Consider the following 23042-nt stretch of genomic DNA (forward strand, 5'->3'; position numbering starts at 1 on the left):
TCTTGCTTTGTGTTTTGCTGTCCATCTCCTTCCTGTGCACTTTTTCTTTCCCTCCTACAGCGGAGCCATTTAGGCATCCATAAAACTCCAATAAAATTTTCACTCCCACATACTTTTGCAAGAGCAGAAAAATGTCTGCTTCACTTCACAGACATTTTGATGTGGGGGGAACAGACTTTATATTAAAAAAAGTGAACAGTGAGTAAAACAGTAAGCGCAGAGAAAAAGGCCAGCTTTTGCAGACCTGCTGTACTCCCACCTGCTCACCTTTGGAGCAATTATGCCATGTAAATCTCCCTTTTTCAGAAAGAACCAGAGAGCCAAAAACAGCACCAGTCATTTCAGTTTGATCCCTGAATGGAGAAATAGCCTTAGTATTAACACAGCTTGGCTGTGGGCCAGGTGCCTGTGCATGGAAACATATTTAAACCATCGAATAAGCAGGGTATAAACAAGAATTTTCAAAGTTTGGAGGCTTTTTTGCAACTCCAGGCAATGAGAATTAGAGTCTACAGTTATTAAGTTCCCATCTGGTGGCTTTTTTATGAAGGAATGATATTTGCATGTTTCCAGCAGAGAAAAGCTGTTTTTAGCTCAGATAAAATGGAACATTTTGCGACAGTATGGGAAATAACAGATGATGCTGATTTTAGCAACTGGGGTTGTAGGTTTCACCAGCTGCCCTTTAAAAAAAATTATTTATCTTTAAGTAACGGCAGCTGATGTTTTTCCTAGTGCCCTTAACACCTATTGCCTTGGAAGTCTTTGGTCAGAGGAAATGATGGAGGAAGACATATCAAAGATAAAACAGCCCATAGGCAAATCCATGAATCCATGAGGTCATTTTCCTGGCTATGCTGGCCCTGGGTGCATCTTTTTCCACCTCCCCTCTTAATTTCAGCAAGGTGTAGGGCAACTGCAGCAATGAGTAACCAAAATACAACAGGCCCCGGTATCCTCCCTCTTGTTAGAGGGCGGCTGGCAGGAAGGACTCGTGGCCACTGCACTGCTGCTGCAGGGATTGTTAATATTCCAAAACACACAAGGCGGGAGCCGCATGGATTAACCTAGGAGGAAGCTGGTGCCTGGCTTGTTTTGAAAGCTCCTCTCCTACTGCTGCAAACCGAAYGTAGTCCGGAATCCAGATGCAGCCTTTTAAACCAGCCTGCTCAGGCACTGCCAGCTTAGAGCCTTGCAAACCATAAATACAGCTTGGGCAGCAGCTGAACCACACCACCGCTCAGACGTGAATGCTCTCCCACCCAGACAGCTGCTCCGCTGTCGCAGCCAGAGCAAGGGGCGAAGTAGCGCCCCRGGAGAGCCGCGGCTCAGGCACTGGAGCAGGAGGCAGTACCCAGGCTTGCTACAGTGCCAACAACATCCCACCCCATGGCAAGCCCTCCCCACCCTGAACTGAGCTCAGCAAATGCAGCRTAATTAAGCCTAGCAGCCTAAGCGTAACAGCTTCAGCATTGCGCTACACTGTGCATAACAAGCTCTCTGTGTAAGGGTGTGATTTTTTTTTTTTTTTTTTTATAATATCATGAGCTATTTGGAGTCCCCTGACAGCCATGTGCTTTGGGAGGCAACTCTCCTATTCCCGGAGGTGATTGCTAGTCTCCCTCTGAGTCTTTTCAGATAAGATCATTGAGGTGTTGCTTGCTTTGGAACAGAGATGCTGGATTTGTGGGACTGTTTCTTTGCCATGCCCCTGCTCTGCCCCTTTGTGAAAAGGAAATACACAGCACACAGCAGGTTTAAGACCTTCCCAGTGGCAGTGGTGCCCAAGTGAGCCTGTGTTTGGGAACTCCCTCAGTAGAGCTTTTTTCTTGCTTATGTCCTTGCAATATTGCAGCCTTTGCAGCAGCTCAGACAGRACCTGGAGGCTCTCAAGGTGGCAAAGCCCTCCTTTCATCACATCTGGCCCRCCACAACTGGAGAGAGAGGAGGGACCCCACGGTCTCTCCATTCCTGTGGAGCGGCAAGCCCTGCTCTCCAGCCTCCCCCTTTCTCCTTGATCCTTGCAAGACTGCTCCCAGCCATGGGCCAAATCCTTCCTCCAGCACTAGGAACCTTGGGCTGGCTCTGTGAGCAGTGCTGTAGCTTCCACCCTTCTCCAGCATCTTTGTGTGTAGCTGGGAACCAGGCTGGGTGTTTGCTCAGCAGATGGTACCTGGCACTGAAGTAAGAGTGATGCTGCAGTGCAGGGCTGCAGATAGATGGCTGCAGGCTGAAAGGGCAACAGGAGTTAATTCTCAAYAGCCTACTGCTGAGGGTAGTTCAGTTGAGCTGTTTTCCCTCTTCCTTCCTCAGGCTTTTCTGTTCATGGATAAATGCAAGAAGCAACAAGTCTGCAGTTCTGAATGGCCTGGGAGCTGCTCTAAAACYCAGAGAGTATTCAAGAGCTCAGCCAGGTGTGATCTGGACTCCACAGGTTGCTTCCTTCCAGACTCTGCCAAAGGTGAGTCCCAAGCCATGGAGATTATTTYGTTTTTAACCACAACCCAGCAGATCCCACACTTTGCTCGGGGCTGGCTGGGCTGCTCTGCAGATGATCTTGCGATGTTATGACAGCCCAGAGAGCCGTTATTCTGAGCGCTTGCCAATCACCAGACTGCTGCCAGTCTGTGTCAAATGAAGCATCCCAGGCCCTGTCACATTAAATMCAGCAGCTCTTTCATTTGGAGCAGAGCAGTTTGTTTATTTGTGTTCCCTCCCGTCCTTTTGGGATGCCACACTCAATCATCTCAGGGGCTTGGCCTGTCTGTGCAGAGCTTGTAACCACAGTGAAACTCTGCCCCTTAGAGGGCCCCCCATCCAGGGGCAAGGGATGCTACTGAGTGCTTTGCTGTGGTGTTATTTTGGAAAGAAATGGGTGTAAATGGAAAGCATGGAATATGGGTATTGCTGAGGGCCTGGTTCCAGATCAGTGCAGTGACCGTCCTCAGCACAGTCGTTCGCAGCAGTTCAAGGGCAGGATGTCTCAGCCTGATGGATCRCGCAGCTGCTCTGCCCTGTTGTCAAAGAGAATAAAGGATGCAGAGTACTGGCACTTTTTTTTTTTTCACCAGCAAAGGCTGTGCTGCACCTCAGTTTCTCTGCGTTGAAAACAGGGGGTAAGGAGTTCCCCAGCAAAGTCAACCCTCCCTTTTTCCCCCATAACTGGATAAATCTCTCTGGAAAGGAGGAATCAAGCCAGGTGGCCTGCTGCAACCATATGGAGGGATGGAAATGAAAATGGTGCTTTGCATGATTTCATATGAGAGTACAGTGTTTGCTTACTTTCTCTGCAAGCTGTACAGCATAGAGCTGAATTTTTCCAAGGCGGTATTAAGAGTGAGCAGGTGCCCCCASTGTTGCTCCTAAGCAGCCAGTGCTCCTGGCCTCTGCAACCTCGGTGCAGTGCCGGACAGGGCTCCGGCAGTGGGGTGGAAGGAGCAGGAGTGCTCGTGGGGTGTGAGTTTCTTGGCTCTGCTGATGCTTAGGCAGAGGTGACCCCGTGAGGAGACTCATCCAGTTCATGCAGGGGCTGTCTGGAATGGAGAAAGGAAGAATGATGATGAGCTGGTTAGAAACATGATTACAGGGAGGAACCAGGACTCCGCTCACAAAATATTCCTCTTTCATCAGTTCAGATTCCTCTGTCCCTGTAGGAAAGTTGCATGAATCAAGTCTGTCAGTGTGTAAAGGGTGTGAAGACTGGTCAGCTTGTGTTCCCCTCTTAGCTTGGGAAAACAGAAAAGAGGATTTTTTTCACTTATAATGAGTCTGCCGTAAAATAGTTCATTTTTGTCATTTTTTGCTTTAGTRTTTAATTTGTCTTTTGTAGAATATGAATTCAGATGTTGTGATGAGGTTTTTCTTTGCAAGAATTAAAAACAAGTGCACAGCTAAAAGACAGAATTCCAGGGCTTCCAATCATTTGACRAAATGAATTCTGCAAGCAAAATTAACTATTTGTTTTCTTGTTGCTGTTTCACATTGCATGCTGACTGAATGTTCTTCAATTCAACCCCGATCCATGGCAAAAAAAATTTCCTCACCTATCCTGCAAGGAAGGGGCTCCAAGTTGATTAAGAGCAAGAGAGTTTTTAACYGTGGACTCTTTTTCCACTTGGAGAGCGACTATTGCCTGTGGCTGTTTGTTTCACAAAATAGTTTCTGGTCATTTCAGGGTTATTGTACAAAATCATAGGGAGAGTTTCCCTATGGATGAATGGACATCATTCCGAGGAAGAAGAATGCCTATTAAGGACTGTCTTTTAACAAAGCCTTTACACAAATCCCCATTTGAGGTGTCAAATGTCCCTTTAAGAAAGTGTAAAGATAAATCTGGCTTCRTTTTCCAACATTTCTGACAATCAGCCCTGTGACATCCTTTCCTTTCATTACGTGGAGCAGAGATTGACTCACTGGGTGACTCTGCTTTCAGCTGAAACCACATACAGTAACTGGAAACCCAGGGAGACTCTGCAGTCTCCATGGAGACAGCACACTTACAACTTAATGTGATCAACAGATGCTGCAATAATCTTGAAAGATGGAGAAAATGTTTCAAACCGAGTGTTGTTTATGGTGGTTCAGTGGATGTTTGAATTTGCTCTGTTATGACTGGGTTCCATGTAAACGCACACACTTTTGAAAACACACAGATGTATGTATTGAGGGAGAAATCTCTCATGTGGACTAAGCAACCAGGAATTGGGCCACTGCTTTTCTGTTCCCTGCATTTGCTCTTGTGGAGGCCACCTCAACTTKCTCCTCCATCTCTCGAATCGGGCAGTGCTAGTCATCCGGTTAATGGGTACAACATCTTTTATGCTCCATATGTAATGAGGTGAAATAGTGAGATTCTGATGCAGGAGCATAAGTGAACTGAACAGGGATCTCCTGCCGTGCTGCGTGACCTAATGTTGTAGCTGATGTCAAGACTTCCAGAGCAGATTTATACTTCTGTTTCATTGCGTTGCAAAACTTTTAACTGRTCATTTCCCATTGAATTTCATAAGATGGAGTAAAGAAATGATATGTTTTCTGCCTACCCCATCTGACAGTGAGGTAGCTCGCCTGCTATCACACGTGGACACCTTTCAACAGCCCCTGGGCAGGGAAAGGTGGTCCTGCTTGCTCACAGAGCATCTGAGGAAAGGCATGCAGAGATTAGTCCAGCATCAGAAAAATCCCTGGAGTGTGGCTAGCAGAAGGGGGGTCCAGATGCGAGTACTGGCTCAGAAAGCTTTCCGTTTGCTGACTGCTGGGAGCCAGGAAGGTATAAAGCCGAGGAGGCTCTGGCTGTCCTTGCTTGTCTCTTATTCTTTCCCTAAGCATCCTCTGCTGGCCACTCCTGGAGACAGGCTGCTCTGCTGGGTGACACTTGCTCTGAACGCCTGTTTTGTTCTTAACATCTAGTGACTGTRGAGGGATTTTTGGTTTTTCCCTTGATCACAGAGCTTTTGGTGGGGGGAAAGGTTCATCTTTAGCAGTAGAGTGATGTTTAGAGCTGTGCTAGGCACTGCCCAGATGCTTGGGGAGAGGCAGTTACCATCACAGAAACCGTGARAGCAGTACAGAGGAAGGATGATTTAGACCAACTTTACAGAGGAGAGACTACCAGTCAAGAGTTTCAAGGTAGAAACCATCTGTTCCCATTTTTGGGGCCATCTCCTTCACTAGCCTTGGACACATCCTCGCCTGTGCAGTCCAAGGACTCCTCACAGTACTTGGCTTCTGTGTTGCTGTACATGTACATGCAGGAATTGTAACCCACAGCACAGCCATAAATACCAGCAATGATAATTGATCAGGGTCTGTCTCCAAATAATGACAGGAATGCAGCTCCTTTCCAAAAGGATAGGGTATTGAATTCAATGCAAGGAATTCCTCGATGAAGTCCCACATGGGCCCGTGAGATCAGCCTGATTATTTTTCGAAGCCTTGGTTGCTCTGAGTAAGACTGAAAATTGAATTAGCTCGGATAGAGACAGCCCTGGCCAATCACTCAGGGAAGCTGAAGGACAGCTTATTGATTTTCATGTTTCAAAAAAAATTAAATGATATCCCTTTTTGTTATTTAAAATGCTGCTTAAGCAATTTAGTAATGTGCTGTTGGAGGCCCAGTTCCAGGCTCTGAATTGGTTGAAGGAGGGGAAGATATTTCCTTTGACAAGAGAGGTAGGTGGAAGGAAGATTTAGTGTAATTGCCTTCCCTTCCAAATAATTGATGATGCCGAAAGAATGGCTATATTTTGCCAGCTTCCTCTCCTGCATGCCATTTATTAAAGATATAATAATTAATTATGTAAATAGCTGATTTATAATCAACAACACTGGGAGTTAATTGATTTTTATGTGTGAATTTATATGATGGGAAAACACTGAGAAGGTGATTATAGTGTCCTGCAAGGCTGCAGCACCCTGGGGGAGAGGAGGAGGTCCAGCGAGTGGCAGCAGCTATATTTTTGGTCCTTTCATTGGGAATTTAACCCTTCTCTGTGCCTGGAACGAAAGTGATGTTTAAGGAATGCCATCTGTACAACACGGAGGCTCCTTACTCCAAAAGTATGGGAAAGAGAGCATCTTCCAGGAGCTGCTGCCTCTTTCCGTCAGAAATGAGCTGTGCTCAACCCTCTGGAGTGGGCTGGGTGGGAAGTGCCAGTCGCTTCCCAGCCCTCTGCAGCGCTTCTCGGATGAAAGCGGAGAGCGGGATTTCTCTCCCCCGCTGCTCCACCCCTTTCCTTTGCATTGGTTCAGGCAAATCTTTCAGAAACAGCTCTTAATCAAATGAATGTGCAGYTATAAATAAAATATCTTCTCCTTCCCCTTCTCCCCCCCCAACTCCCAGTCTTGAACCTTTGCCCAAGCAGGAGAGTGGGAAATGTTTCAAAATGCAAAAAGTGGCTGGAAGGTGGTGCATGGTGTTGTGTCCCTGTTCCCCAGGGCCCTATCTTGGAAGGGGAGTAGCGGGAGGGAATTTGAGTGATCTGAACCCTGTGTCACTGAGGGAGGAAAGGTTTGGTGCAAGCTGAGGTTTTTCTCTGTAAGCTTGTCCAAATGCTACAGTGGCTCTTCTCACCCGCAGTCCAGGGGGTGTGTGTGTGTTGGCTGGGGGGTGAAAATGCCTTTCCATCCTTGTGGCTGGCAGYGTGGGGAAAAAGCCCTTTAGGTCTCTCCCTTTTCCACTCCCTTCACTGCTACTGCTGCTTGGTTTGGGCTCAGCCACCCTGGGCTCTTCAAAAGCTGCCTGCCAGCCTTGCTGAACAAGAGGCTCGTGCACCGGGCCAAGTCTCTGCCTTGTGTGATGCAGGTGATTTGGGAACTTAGCTGGGGTGTAAATCTGTCCCCAGGCTGCCTGAAGTTCCTTGACCTTCAACTGAGACCTGAGCTGCCTCTTCTCTGTGATGAGTCGATGCTATTAATTGGAAATCCAATTTTGGAGGATGGCCAGGCTAGTGCTGAGCCAGCACGGCTTGGCTCTGCAGGCAGGATATAGGACATGCCTTGGTCTATCTATAGCTGGGGAAAGTCAGCTCACTCAGGCTTACTGCAGAGGAAGAGCAGGGTGAGTGGGTCCCTCGTCCTATCTCACCAGTCTTGCACCTCTCATGGCTTTCCCCTTTCCTACTACTAGCTTTTTGCAAAATAAACCACCTGTCAGAAATTGTCAGCACGCAGGGCAAAGCGGCATTGGCGCTCTGCAAGCACAGCGTCCAGTCAAGGTCCCTCCAGAGTCAGCGGAGGGCAGAGTGTTTCCCCCATCTTAACCCTGACGTCATTTGCCCCTCAGAGGGGCTAATCCTGCTCTCCCTCCGCTGCAGAGGGAGCCATGAGGCAAAGTGTGGGTGCAACCTACTCAACACGAGAGCACTTGCTGCCACCTGTCGCATGTGAGGACCTCGTGCAAGGTCCCAGACAGGTGGGAATGTATCTTCTAAATGCAAAACAGCTGTAGAGCTGCTTTTGGGAGGAGCCAGGTGCGTTACATTATCCAGGGGGTAAGCAAGACATGCAAGCCATGGTAAACAACCTCTCTGATCCCAGGAGCYGTGCTTAGCAGAGACCTAGCAGTCTTCTGAAGCAGTCAGAAGAACAGCTTTGATTGACATCTGAGTTGAAGGCTGATTGATGCCATTTTTCAAAGCCCAGAGAGCAGGAGGTAAGCAACAGGAAAACACCTCTCCCAGCTGAGAAAGGCATCTGCTCCGGCCAGTGCTAGAGTACAATCTCCAGATTTATTTGTGATCCTCCCCAAATCCCTGTTTCTTGATCCCAAGGTTTAAACATAGTGCAGAAAGAGAGGCAAAGAGCAGGTTGCAGACTGTGATACAGATGGGAAGCAGATGATAGTGAGAAAGCAAAGCTGGACAAAGATTGGCATGGAGGACAGGGCTGAATGCCAGGCATGGAGCAAAGGCTGGTAAAACAAAGATTCTCTGCTGCTTCATGTGTGATGTTTTGTTGGGTGATGTTTCGTGCAACGTTTGCCCTCCCTTTCTCTGCTTTGGTTGGACAATCTCAGGGATGAATTTCCAAGGGGGTTGTGCATACCCCCCAATGTGGTGGGGTAGGGATATGCTGAAGTGGTCTAAGACTGGCCCAGTGGTTGGTCCTGGGCCGAGAYGCAAAGCATCTGCGTGTCGTGGCATCGCCAATCAGCACCGCGACGTGAGAGTGGCTGACAAGGGCTGCGTGAAACCAGAGCTGATCAATTCCAATCTGATTAATACTAACTGCTTATAAAGTGTGTCAGGCCCAAACGTGTATCCAATATTAATTAATCCTCTGAACTGCCCTGGGAAGTAGGCAGGAAAGGAAATATTGTGTCTATTTTTAAAGAAAGGAAACAGTTGAGAGTAATTGATTAGTGGTGCTTGGAGCTTGTGGGCTATTTCTGCTTCTCCATTTGTCTTGGGCGTTTGTGGGAGCTCTGGAGGGCAGGGCCCAGCTTTCTAGTCCGCTTGTGCAGCGCCTGGCACTGCAGGGGCTCTGCGCGTTTGGACTCGGCTCTCGGAGATGCAAAAGGAACGATTCGCCGCGAGCCCTTGTCAAAGCGTTCAGGGGTTGCCCGCTGCTGGGCCCTCCCTCGTTCAGAGCGCTCCTTCACTTTGCTGCCTCAAAGCCCTCCCAGCGCATGGGTGAAAGCACGAGAGAGATTGTAGTAGAGAGCAGAAGGGGAGGAGGAGACTGTATCAGAAATGTAGTCAGGTGCAAAGAAGCTGTCAGGAACCACCAGGAGAAGGGGACCCCTCTTAGCACTCGTGAGTGTGCTAAACAGCTAGAAAATTCAGGCTTTATTTTTGTACTGAAGTTGGAGCTCTCTTTTGCAAGCAGTTTAACAGAAAGAATGAGGGTTAGGAGAAACAGGCTTTTCTCCAAGCTCAGCGTGGATTCACAGTCTGCAGCCTAGAGAGATTCCACAATGTGAAAATATCAAGTAAATAAACCAGAGGAAAGGGAGACGTCCCTGGTGAGAGCCTGGCCGTCCGCTGCAGATGCCTCAGCAGTGGCTTCGTGCAGGCTGCCGGACAGCATCCGGGGCTGGGTGCTGCCAGCGCGTTGGGGGCCAGGAAGAGCAAGAAGGCTGTTGATACGTGGCCAAGCTCTGCAAGGCTGGGACACCCTAGGTCAGGAGCTAGGGCTGTCACCCCAGGCCTCAAGCTCAAGTCTGACCCTTGCAAGGAGAGGGAATCCAGCTCAGCCTGGYCTGCACCCCAGGGTGATACAAACACCAGCCCCAAACAGCCTSCATGCTCTGCCGGCTCTTGTCTTGTGCTTAGCTGCTCTGGTTCTTTCCAGGTGTCACTCTGTGCCATCTGTGTCACGTCCTTAGGGAAGCAGCTGAAGCTGCAAGATCTGGGCCTTGGTCTTAATTTAAATCAGGCTTTGGATTGATGCGATAAAGCTTGGGGAAACCTCCGGTGCAGGCACAGCTCTGTGACTCCCATGCAGGGCACCAAGTTGTGCCTCCTGCCAGCTCAAAGGGTTCTGGTAAAGAGCAACTGGGTCCTGCGACTGGGAGCAGTAAGTTTTTCAGCTGCCTTAGCTAAATGCAYGTGAGATCCAGGGCCCTCATTTGTCTCTGCTTGTAGCCCCAGTGCATTGCTGTGGATGGAAATTGGTGTCGAAACAGCAGCACCTTAAACAGCCCAGCTGGATCCTGGGGAATCCCTCCAGGATCTGGCCCAGGCTCTCTGCTGGGCCTTTGCGTGGTCCAGCACCCTCCGTCCAGCCCGCGGCCGTCCTGGGAGCAAACAGAGCGCTTTTCTGCCCCGGCCTGGGAAGTCAGGGCTTTCACAAGTGCTGGAATTTGCATAAAACACTTCAAACTCACATAAATAAACCTTGACAGCCAGATCTTGCAAGAGCTGAATGAAATCATAAAGCTCTGGCTTTTAATTAGTCTCTCACCCTTGCTATATCAAACGCTCATCATTGCTCATGTCAGACCGGTGCTTATTCTGGGATATAAAAAAGTCTGAGTCTCCTGACAGGGCTGAAGGATGTAAAGGTGGARGAGGGAGATGAGCAGCCCGAGTGGATCCTGGGCGGTGATTTTTCTCCCCGAGAGCTTGTTTGGGGCTCCCTAGCGCAGCCAGGCCTCAGTTTCTCCCCACGCCAGCCCCAGCCGAGGGGAGCGCGTGGTGCTGCAACACCCTCTCCGGACGCCGGCAGCCGCTTGGCCCCGGAGGGGGAAGCCCTTGGGATTTGTATCCCTTCCTTTAGCGCTACCAGCYGTGCAGAGCACAGCTGCTTGGTACGGAGCCGTCGTTAAGTGTTATTAAAGACAGAATTATTTAATTTTTTTGCTCTCCTTTTGACCGACACCTTAATAGACCCCTCCAGATGTGATAAGGTCAAATTCAAATTTAATCAAAACATTTTTTAACTTTTTTTTTGATTCCTGGGTAATACATAAACACACCAGAGTGATGGGAAGCTGCAGGCAAGGGCGGGGACAGATAAGTTTGGAGTTTGGGTTTTTGTTTTGTTTTTTTTCCTCCTCAGGTCCTGTCCAAACTGCTTTAATGACACACTGCTGAACCATAGGGGAAATCATAAAACCTTGCTAGATCAAGAAATTCCTGTAAAACACTGGAAAATTCCTAGAAGGTGCCAGAAAATCCCTACAAAGCTCTTGTAAATTCCTACAGAGGTTCTAGACACAGGAATTCACTCTAAAATTGGGTTGAGAAATAGCACGTTGCCAGAGATTTGTGACTCCTGCCCTYGGCTCTGCAGCTGCCCTGCACCCTTCCTCTCTTGGGGGGTGAAGSGGGGTTGTCTCCAGAAGGACCCTGCAGAAACCGTGGTGCTGGGTGTTGGTAGCCGTGGATTAGCTGTGATTTCTGCTTGCCGTGGTGGTTCTGGGCTCCCCCCGTTGCAGAGCGGCCTCTGCTGCAGGGCTGGCCGCTCTCCGCCGCTCGCCCGCGTGGTTGGTGCCGGGCTGATTCCTCCCCTTTGCTTCAGGAATGTGCCTCTTTTCCTTCGACTCTTCAAAGGAAGAGTTGAGCTACGTGGAAACCAGCCAAGCCATGCCCGCCGCCCTCGGGCCGCCCCGCGTCTCGCGTACAGCTGCAGCAAAGGTGCCGTGCTGTAGGGAGGAAGAGCCGAGCGCAGGCCGACTGCGGGCAGGTTGGGCCGTAGCCCCCACCCCGGGGCTAGCGCCCGGCGGCCGCGCGGCGCCAAGCCGAGCCGCAGCTCCCCTCCGCGGGCCCGGGCGGACGGGCTGGGCCCGGGCGTGGGAAGGCTTGGCTCCTGCTCGGCCGTCGGCGCGGGCGCATCCTTCGTGTTCGCGTTGCTGGGGGAAAGGAGCCCTCGGGCGTGCGCTTCCCTTCCCACCCCGCGCGCATCCAGCTGTCTCCGCTCCCTGCCCGCTCGCGAGCAGGTGGCGGAGCGAGAGGGGAGGCGCCTCGGCTGAGTCGGGCCGGGAGACGCACGTGCGAAGAGACGCGGCGTTGCGTTGYCAAAATATTGGGACGCCGGCACAGAAGGGACTGCGAAAGCCGCCAGGTTCCCGAGGAACGGCGGCGGGGCCCGCGCGGCGGCCGAGGCGGGGGCGGCGAGCAGCTACGGGCACGTTTCGATGCCCTGAAGCTCGTTTTAGCAGGGAGGTGGTTTGTACCGAATGCAGTTGTTGCGCGTGCTTCCTCTGATGGGTCTCGGCAGATAGCACCAATTATAAAATTATTAACAAACGAATGTGCTCCTTCGCTCCAATTAAATGATAAGAGCAAAAAGGAAGGGGCAGATTTTTATCGTTATCAGATTACAGGCCCATATTGTGCTGATAATAAAAGCAGGCACTTTCTCACACGTTCCCTCCAATATGGCTCCTTAGATTATTGTTTGGCTGCGGAGGAAATAAAAAGAGCTCCRCGAGGGCGATAACAGTGCTGGAAGCGTCTTTATCAAAGGACGTTCTCGGGAACGCTACAAAGGGGCACGAAATGGCTCGGGCTGAGGGCGGTGAGGATAATAAGAGCCTCCGAAGYRGGGAGGGGGCACACGGCAAAGCACSGGTCCAGAGCGTCACGGGGCTGCTAACGAGGGAAAGCCTTAACGGGGAGCCGGCGCCCGTCGGGGAGGCCTCCGTTTTCTGCAGCCTCTGGGAAAGCGAGAAAGGCCGCAGGAGGAGGAAGAAGGGAACGTTAAAAGATCCCCCAGAGATGGGGGGAGTGTTCCCTCCTGGTCTTTCCCTCTAGAAAGTAGGATGGGATTTGTGCAGTGGCTACAGACCTCTTTGGCCAAAATGTGATGCTTCGGGGGTGATCAAATGTAATTAAACARGGTAGCGCTAGTTCAGCTGCCACATGATCTGCAGAGGAGGAGAAAATCAACGGCATGGGAGGGGAGACGAATGGTTTTCCCCCTGCTGACCCTGAAGCGATCATACCTGGAAGTCTGAGAGCGATTTTATTTTCTCTCTGCAGGGGAGAGACGGCAGTGTAAGGAAGAGAGAGTCCCACTCCACATTCGACTCTCCGCCTTGCTATGTGTTAGGTTGTTAGGCCAGTAAAATATGTAGAGGATGTGATTCCCGTCCTGTACTGGCATAAATCAGAAGTCACTCTAGCTGTGCTGATTTACACAAGCTGAGGGTTTGGCTTAACAAAATTATAACAGCATAAAGCTGGTGAGGAGAAAAGGTCAAGCTCACTGTATCTGTCTCAAAGCATGGTGATATCAGCCATGAAATTGTGATCGTGACTGATCAGGGAGCATCGTCATTAAGTGATTAATTATTATTAATTATTATTTATTGCTGTAGCACCAGGGAGCCCTTGTCACATTTACGTTGAGCTCCCTTGAACCTGGATTCGCTCCAACTTTACTAAAGTCCTTGAGTTTGCAGAACGAAGCTGCTGATGATGTAGGTCTTGGGGGAAAGGTGCAGGGGGAGGTTAATACTCCCGGGACCTAAAACCCTCAAAGGAGAAGGGTCGAACGTGTGCGCTGTTTGTGACAGATCCTGAAGGAAGCCAGCAAAGTGGAATTGAAACGAATAACACTGTGAAAATGGTGAGCTCAAAGTTAGACAGACTTCTGCCAAACCGGGGGATGGTTTTGTGTTTGCGTGTGGCTGCAGGCTCAAGCGCTTCTAATTACCCATCCCTAATGATCAGATCAAATTATCTCAGAGGGCTAATTCCAGTGAATTTTGCTCTCGTTTTCACTGATGTAAATCACAACTCCTGTGCTGTCAGTGGAGCCGGGCTGGATTTACACTCAGCATAACAGGGTTGGAAAGCATCTGCGCTGAATTCCTGCCAGTTCTTTTCCGCGTCTGTCTGCAGAGACTCCAGAGCAGAGTGACATTGGCTTTCTGAGGCTGCAGAGGGCCACTTGAAAGGCTAATTAATGTTATCTCTGCCAGATCAGTGAGGTAAAGGACTGTTTTCTTGTCCTGATGCAGCACCRACATGTGCAGTTTTATAGCCCTGGCCTGCTGGCTGCTGATTCTGCTTTCGTTCCTCGTTATTTACAACCCAGCCCACAAAAAGGTCTATTTTATTTATTTGTGTGTTTTTGCTTCCTGGGAAGATCTTCAGCTGCGAGCTGAGTCAGCAGGATCTCCGGGCGCAYGGCGAACCTCTTTCCCCGCGAGACACTGAAACCCCATGACGTTTAGCCTGACGGCGGAGAACTCTTCACTTGCTGCGTGCCACATCCCTCTTTCACCTCCCATCTTTCGCTGCAAGCAGGAAGCAGCCCTCTTGAATATAATTTCTATTGAAAGCAAATGGTGTCTATGTCTGATTAGTTCTGGCTTGAGGCTGTATCAACAAGCTCGCTGTTGGTCCTGTGTTTGCAGCCTGGAATATTTTAGGGCACTTGAGTCTGACAGATTCATGTTTATTACATTAAGCCATTTTATCATTGATTCGCCAAAGTGTTATTCTCCAGCTGGAAAGAGGCAGTTAAAAAAACAAAAAAACACTACCGTCCCAAGTGCTAACAAAAAGGCTAAATCCTGCAGTCTTTGCCTAGGCAGCCCTAATTCTGCTCTTTTTCAGGGCCTGATCCCGCATTCCTTGTAGTAAACACGACGCCGTGGGAAGAAAAGGGCCGCTGACATCGCCTGGGAGAGCTTGGTTTGTGGTCAGGGGAATTAGGCTGAGATGCACCGGGGTAAGTGTGAATCGACTCGGGCAGGCTCTGATCTCACACGGAGGGACGCTCTGCTGGGATCTGTGYRCAGGCCGGCWCAGGGGCATCGCCCTGGCACGTCCCAGTCCCCACGCAGCGCGGACCGGACCTCCTCTCCCTGTCCGGGAGCCGCAGCCGTTTCAGCRCGCTAACGTCAGCAGAACTCCTCTGTATCAGCAAATGAGACTGGCAAGACAAAGAGGGAGCTGGGAGGGAAAGCACTTTTGCTTTTATTTTGTTCTTACGCTCAGCCATTTCTCTGGCTGCAACTGTACAAACACAAGTCACCTTTTCCCCCCTAAAGCTCAGGGCCTCAAGACAGTGCAGGGTTTTGTTCACACTTCCTCTCTGGGGACAGGGTTTCCATTACACCAAGGCCCCTCTGCTTCACTCTGGCAGCCTATAAAGTCTTTAATGCATTGGAAACTCTCCCCTGCCAGCTTCTCTCACTCCAGAGAGCTCCGCAGCTCCTACAGAGCTGGCGTAAGGCCCTAATCTGACACAGGAGCCTCTGCTCCGTGGGGAATCCTATGGGAAAAGAGCTGGGGTCTCTTTCCAAACAAAGGTATAAATTTCAAAACATCCTGTGGAAAGGAAAATACCACCACTAACCAGAAAAAGGGATTTGAAGTGGTCAGGCTGCTCCGTTTAAAACTAGCCAGAGTCTGGTGGCCTCTCCAGTGTTTTTCTTTCTTGCTTAACATCTAAAAGTCTCCGAGGAGTTTGCTGGTACAYTTGCTCTGCTTCACTCCAGGTCTCCGCAGAGCGACTGTAATGTGCAGTGTGCGGCCTGATGCTCGGCTTTGTCATGCTGCTCGGCCTGTCACTTTGATAGAATAATCAGAATAGTACTTAATACTTCCCAGAAGTAACTTCTGCCTGGGACTCCCGGAGCCGTTTTACCAGCACAGTTGGCAGCTGCACACCATCCCGGCAAGGCCAAGGGAGTGTAATTGCAATCTTAGTCTTTTYTACAGCTAGGGAGAGCGAGGAATGGCTGGGGCTGAAGGTCATCAGAAGTGAGCTGGAAGTTGAGAATTTTCATCTAACCTGCGTGTCCAGGCTTTCCCTGTCAGCAAAGAGGGGAGAGCTGTGCTCCCTGCGTTGTCCCGTTGTGAGACAGGTGTCCCGTGTGGCAGGAGGCGAACAGCACTTCGGAGGCCGGGGAGCAAGGGGTACCCGGAGCACCTAAACAACTGATGCTGGGTACCCGGAGCAATTTGGTGCGCAGGGCTCCTGGCAGCTGTGAGAGGGCCATATTCTTACCTCATTTTATAGAGAAATGGCTAGAGAAGTGACAGGCCATGCACAGCGGAGCTGAGCCACAAGGTAGGCTTCCTGAGCCCAGTTCCTTGTCCATTAAACAGCGCAGCCCTCGGTGCTGGCTGCAAATTGTCTTTCAACCCAAGGCTCTGTTCGCAGTCCAAGTCATTTGCAAATTTAAAGAAGAGACAATAAAATAGATGAAAGCCCATCAGAAACCAACCAAAGTCCATTAAGATCATACTTGGTAACCCTTCATTTAGCTAACCCGTTCTTTGAAGAAACTGGCTGAGCATCTGAAATGTGTTTGCTCTGTAGACAGATAACTCTGAAAGTAGAACCCAGTCTCTAAAGAGCTTTAAGCTTTCTTAAAAGGAAGCAAACGACTGTATGTCATGCCACATAAGACATTAATCTTTAAATGTTACGCAGATGACTGGGGAAAGAGGCCATTTGTTACAGGAGGAGAAAAAAGAGAAAGGGTTTTTTTGGCTACGCTGCCAGGAGAGCCAGTTCCCATCTGCAGGTTTGATGCATTGCTTCATAAGTAACAACGTTGCTTTTGCATGGGAGCAGCTCTTAGAAGCCATAATGGTTAATGCAGAATGAAATGTTTTCTAGCAGAGAGGTTTTCTTTGCTATTTTTGCAGTCACTGAAGCAGGATGTGTCTAAGAAAGGCTCTCTCCCTAATGCCCTCTGCTTCTACAGCAAAGGCATCATCTGGTTTGTGGTCGTCGTATCGAATGTTGTAATCTTGGTCTATATGCACCGTAGACCATTTCTGAGATATTTCTGCCTTCAAAAACAGTTACTATTATGGAAAGTAAGCCAGAAAACACATAAATCTTGTTGTCCTAGGCAAAAGACATTGTTTTTGTTCTTTTTTCTTTGGTGTGCCTTCCTTTGAAAACCAAAGTAATTCATGCTAATGGAACATGTTGTTTGTGCAGAAAAGCTTGTGCGACGCTGAATGTATTGGAAACAGCAGTGGTTGTTAGAGCTTTTATTTGCACTGTGTAGTGCAACAAGTTCTGGGCACAGAGAAGTTTCCCTAAGGTAGGTCCTAAGACAGGCAGCACTACCATGAAACCTCATCACTGAAATAATGCGCAATGTCTTTAGGTGGGGGGCTGCCCAAAGTCATCCAAAAACACCTCGCTACGCAGTGTTTGAAACTCTGCCTTCTCAGCCAGGGTGGGAGGTATTGTAGGCTACTGTGGTTAGGTGGAAAGTGGTGGTGAATTCATGAGTGCTTGAGGCAAGTGTCTTTATGCGGATGTACAAAAGCCTGGTTCTCAGAGTAGGGAGAAAAGCAGTAACCTCAAATAGCAGCTCCAAACCTTTCATATAGCAACTCACGCTTACGTCCTCTCTCTGCTTCCCCACAAAATGCACGTGGTTGTGTTCAACCTTCCTGCTCTGTTTTGGCTGCCCCTTTTCTACTGGCTCTCCAAAYAGACTAGGACTCCCATTCTCCCTTCCCTTTCTCAAGTGCTCACACTCGGGGCAGCTTTGCCTTCCCTTTTCAGTTTTAGTAGACACACATGCTTCACTGCAGGTATTTTAAACGAAGAGTGGAAGGTAAAATAAACCTCTCGGTTTCAGTGTGGTTTATCCCGACCTGTATTAGCAGTCTGACCTTCCCATTAGAGATGGCTCTGCTTTGCATGCAGGAAACGTTTCCAGAATGCTGCTTTACCCTCTGGCACGCTTACCTCTCTGCGGGCATTATCAAAGCACTACCTATCATTGCTATACCGTTCGAGCACGGCTTCTCCTAATGATAATATTTTTTCTTGTCTTGAAACAACTTGAGCTTCTATGACTAGGAACCCAGCAGGTTGGCTGGGAATAATCAGGTTTCTGCCTGTGTCTTTCAAACAGAGCAAGGCTGGTGAGGCATCTCCAAGTCTCTGCATCACACACCCAGGCTTTGGGGGAATCGCCATTAACGGCTGGGAATGCGTCTTGGCTTTTCTCTTAATCTCTTATCACAAGATTAGCTAATGGCTGTGAAGCCCAGGAGGATTGGGTAATGATAAAGGATCATGAGGATAAGCACCATTCTCTAAGAAACCAGCCTGCGTGGCTTCCAAACAGATGGTTATCTTGGGCCCTCTACCAGCGTTCTGCTCTCACAGATCCCTGTCCCTGAGGTCCTCTGAGTTGCTGCCACTGATGTCCCCCTGTTCATCATGGGATGCAGGGAGGCAGTGGTGTTGGTGGCCTGGTCCCTGGCAGCCTGGGGAGAGCTGCCAAGCCTCTTGCTTGGTATGCAAGTGTGTAGCCAGTGCCCTCCTGGTGCTGCCCTGCTGTTCGGCCTCGCTGCGTGGGGCTCTGAGCAGCCCCCAGCTCYGGGATTCCCCTGCTCTGCAAAGCCCTGCAAGGGCAGAGCAGATGTCCGGCTGGATTTCTGCCTCTAGGCTCAGGGAGAGGTTGGGCAGTTGTGGGCAATGGAGCAGTTTAAGACATGCCTCTCCATCAGCTGCTCATAACCTGTCTCAGCTGAGCCAAGGTCGCCCACAGGCTCTGCACGTTACCAGCTGTTTCAGTGCAAAATGAGACGGGGTCTGCTAATCCGCCTCCCCCAGCAACGGTGTCTCAGGACTGTCTGGGACTGTCAGTTCCTTGAAGCTGATTTTTTGGCATCAGGTCTCCAGCAGGTGGGAAGAGCAGGAGTGCCCAGCCTGAGACTGCCAGTGATTTGAAACTGCACTRTTGGAAATTGGTTCCATGTGTCCTCCACACTTTGGGGTCTGCTGTCCAAGCCTCAAAGGAGGTGCTGGGGAGCTGCTGGCTCCCAAAATGGGTCTCTGGCCCCCAAACACTTCAAGGGGCTGTTAGATGTGAGCCCTCCCCTCTTCCCCAGCACGTGGGATGGAGGTGCAGGGCGATTGCCCAGCCAGTCCCCTTGCCCACTTAGTGTGTCCCAAGTTTTCTTCTCCCGCGCACCATGCTGTTACTAACCCAGTTAGCCTGGATTTACACTGTTCGAGGCTCTGTCTGGACTCCTGAGTACCCCTTTCATTATCTGCTTGTAATTGTTATGTCTTCCCTGATCTTTTGTTCACCTGTGATGAGTATACAATCAGTTTTGCTCTCCTCTGACATGAGTTACATGCCTTTTGAGCCCTGACTGATTAAATGCCATTCTTTCTCCAAGTAAGCTGATTCCCACAGAGCTGTCCACTACTGTGACTCCATTCCAGGTCTGAAYTACATCTTCCCACCTTGACAGTTGGATCACTCAAGGGGGTTGTGGTCATTGTGCTAGTCTCAGAAGTTTATGGATGGTTATATTCCCAAGCTGGTCTCTTAATTAAACCCCAGATTAATTTTATGGTTTTCCAGGACTTTTCTTTTTCTACTATAAATATTAGTGACTGATGTCCAGCCATCAGCCTGACTGTTCACAGCCTACAGCCAGGAGGRAGCATAGCAGGGTTGTCCAAGAGTCATGAGTGGCACTTTGGGACCTTTCCTACCTGGTTAATTCTGGGAACMTGCCCTCAACCCTCACTGCATCTCAGTGACAAATGGGTACCCAAATAGGAGTTGAAACCACCTGAGCCCTGTTCTRATGCAGTTATTTTATATATAAGGTTCAGGAGTTTTGCACCAATATAAGTAARTTTGAAGGGTCAGGTCAGAGGGACTCTCTTAAAGAGGAGAAAGCAGAGGAAGAACAATATGGACAAGATGAGGGTAGTGCCACTCTCCATCCCTGAATCGTACCTGTATCCTGTGCAGTTTTCCCTGCCTGGCTTTCCCTCTCCATTGGCCCAGGTGACAGCTCATATGGGCAGCTCAAAACCATTTTGTGAACAAGAACGAATTAAACTGTGCTTCATTGCTTTCAGAARCTTCTGCAGCTCTTTTCCAGCTAGTAAAAAATGTTTGACAAGTTGGCCAGTAGATACGTTAACTGGCTAGGAAGTAGGATTTGTATTTGAAAATTAATGTGAGGAGAAATCAATAACAATAATAACTATTGGCATGAAACTGAATAATGARGCAGTAGTAGAATTAGTGACACGTTTCTAGCAGAGAGAGATACTTTTTTATTACTTAAAACAAGCTTAAATTAACAACTGCAGATAATGGTCCCCCAGAGCTAGATAAGGGGTTAAGGATCGTTGCTCTCAGCGATGACAGGCTACTCAGTAAATTTGGTGAGTTATGTTTCGAGGTTAAGGTTTATAGCGCAGATATATTGTCTCCGAACGAGTGAAGCTTGGTTGACTGGCAAGCCGAGTGACTCACAAATTGACCTGAAGACTAGCATTTTTCTCCCTATCAGGGAATTGATGTTTGGAAACCACCAATTATGTGACAAATTATAAGATTCCTCGTGTTTGAAGGARTTGTGGAAAAGATGAGTATGATCTGGAGGCAAAGGAACTCATGTCTCAAGATTTTGGCACTGGGGCTGAGCTGCTGATGGTAGCTAAAAGGCCCCTGTGTCTTGTTCTGGCTTTGGGGAGCGACAAGGCTGAAACCTGCCCCAAGAAGATGGGACTGGAGCATGTGGCATCACGTCACGCGAGAAAGTCTGCAATGACAGCAACAGGCTTGGGATGCCCCTGCTTCCTTCTGATCCTTCTTGTCCCCAAGCCAGGGGCAAAACACACAGAGTGCCRTGCTGACGTGCGTGTGTGCGCGTCATGGGGGGAGCTGCGTGGTGCAAGCGATCGGGCTGGAAATCAGCCCAACAGAAAACAGTCTTTCTTTTGAGCCAGTCCACTTTCCCAGTCGGATGCTCAAGCTGTCTGCACAATTAGCTGTGCCGTCGTGGTGGAAGGGCCGGGCAGGGTAGCTCCACGACAGGAGAGAGGAGCAGGGGAGCAGAGGGTAGCGGTAACGCAATCAGTTGAAATTGCCACTGAGGGTTTCACCTAGTGAAACCACAACCCAGTTCTCCTATTACCATGAGCCTAGCTGAAGGYTCGTTAAGCCAGAGCGATGTGACCCACTCATTTGCAGTGGGTTTGGCRTTACTGGACCAGACGTGCACCTCGATTAGACGTTGACTTGCAGCAGAGTTCTACCTTGCAGCTTTGCAAAGCAAAACAAGAACCATGATAAAAACCCTAAAAATTGTAACAGCTCCAGCAAACTGACTGCAGCCCGTTAGTGCAGACACCACATTGCCCTTTGCAGAACCGTTTACACCAGTGCTGAACAAGGCCTGGAGGCTCTGCAGGAGATGATGGTGGCTCCAGCCACCCTGGGCCGAGGCCAGGCAGAGTCCTACTGCAGGGCATCCAAAAAAGAGTTCCATTTTCATCTAAGTATCACCAAGGAGAGTTTTCTTTCATGTTTCTGTCATATTTAATGGTGTCTGAGCTTAAAATAAACCTTCTAAAGGCTAAGCTTCACCTTGGATTGCAGCTCCTCTGTAATCATTTACGCTGGTACAAGTGGTGTAATTCACATTTCGTTTATACCCACGACATGGTACATGCAGCAGCGGGGGGAATGTGGCCTCTTCTCTTGCTGGATCCTTTCAGTTTTCCAACTCAGAGTRTAATTGGACACTAATTCAATGTTTTATGAGTCTATTTTGCGTTCACTAAGAAGGAAAAAAGTATTGCTTAAGCTCAAAAAGCAATTTGGATTGTAACTTACATTAATAGTAATAATTAAAACAACCTGGTTTGTTGTGCRTGTCGGGTAGAGGTACTCCAAACAGAAAATGCAGGTACACCGAAGCGGGCTGTGGGCYGGCTGGCAGGCCCAGCTTGTGATTTCTGGTGTGTCACTGCTTTTGCCGGAGCCCACAGGCAACACGTGACAGATTGTTTTGCTTAGATATATTCGTAAAGTGACCCCATACCCTTGCTAATATTTATCGGGGTCTGTCTCACTGTAAACATGTCCATGTCAAAGCTCCTAGGTATAAACCAACGCAGGTAAATCCAGTGCCGACAAGGATATGTTGGAGAAACATAGACTAAAGCCTGTCAGATTTATTTTTATTTATGTCGATTTCTACAAACATAAAGCAGCTCTGCTAGACTTTGAAGGAGTCGGAGAGATTCATGCTGCATTCCCCCATTCCCGCAGGAGCTGCAAGCAAAGCTACACGCTGAGTGTTGACAGCAAGGATTGAGCCCACAGCCTGAGGTTAAAGCTAAATTATTTGAGCAAGAGAAAAAGTCTGCAGACTGTGGAAAACAGCTTAAAGCCACCCATATCTGAAATGTATAAAGCTTGAGCCAGGGCTTTCTGAAGCCAGTAGCGTGCTTGACTTCATTGGCTTTGCCTACTGGGAGAGGACCAGTTCCCACCTCTGAGCTCTGCAGGGATCCAGGGAAAATGGGCTGATCCAGACCTGAGTGAGTAAGACTTGGTTGCGTTTGCGTTCCCAAAGGAGAAGCCTTACTCAAATCTCCAGGGAAAAAGCCATCCTCATCCTCCCTCCTTTGGTACCCGGGAGAGGAGATTGCTGTTCCAACAGCATGCGTTCCCAACTCTCTTTTCCATGTGCACAAGTTATTCCATTTCAGTGGAGGACAACTGGAGCTTCCTCATCTGTAAATCTGTTAAGGATGATTTATTAATGAATTATGAAGCTATTTCTATCTTATCACCTTGAAGCAAAACAAGGTGTAAAGGTGTAGTAACTGTTTCTCAGTTGAGTTCAAGTAGGCGTGTAGCTGAAGGAACTGTGGCTCTCCTGGGTGCTTTTCTGCTCACGTGGGATCTGTCCGTAGTTGCTGCTGCTTTGTTTGGTTTATCCAAGCCCAGGGCTGTAGATATTTCACATATTAAAGTGAGAAGAAAGGCTGTTTCCCTCAGAAAACATAATCCTGCATTATCTGCAATGCCTCTGACAGAAAATCTCCCTCAGTCTCGACTTCCTTCTCCACAACTTCAGAATTATCCAGGAGAGGATGTGGATCCTCTGCCTGGTGACAGCTGAGCCACAGGCTGTGACCGCCCTGCCTRTGACGGTCCGCGGGGCAAAATCCCCCTCTGGCCACAAGGCAAGCCGCGGAGGAGCCGGACGGGCCACCGGGGAGCTGGCCGGGCCGCGAAGGGGCTGGCCAGGCTACCTGGCAGGCAAGCCCGGAGCCAGGGCTAGGCCCTGGGAGCACAAGCAGGACGTAGCTGTTTGCTATCTGGTACCCTC

Source organism: Rhea americana, unplaced genomic scaffold (genome assembly GCF_003343005.1).
Source record: "Rhea americana isolate MKP2758 unplaced genomic scaffold, rheAme1 scaffold_369, whole genome shotgun sequence".
Lineage (NCBI taxonomy): Eukaryota > Metazoa > Chordata > Aves > Rheiformes > Rheidae > Rhea > Rhea americana.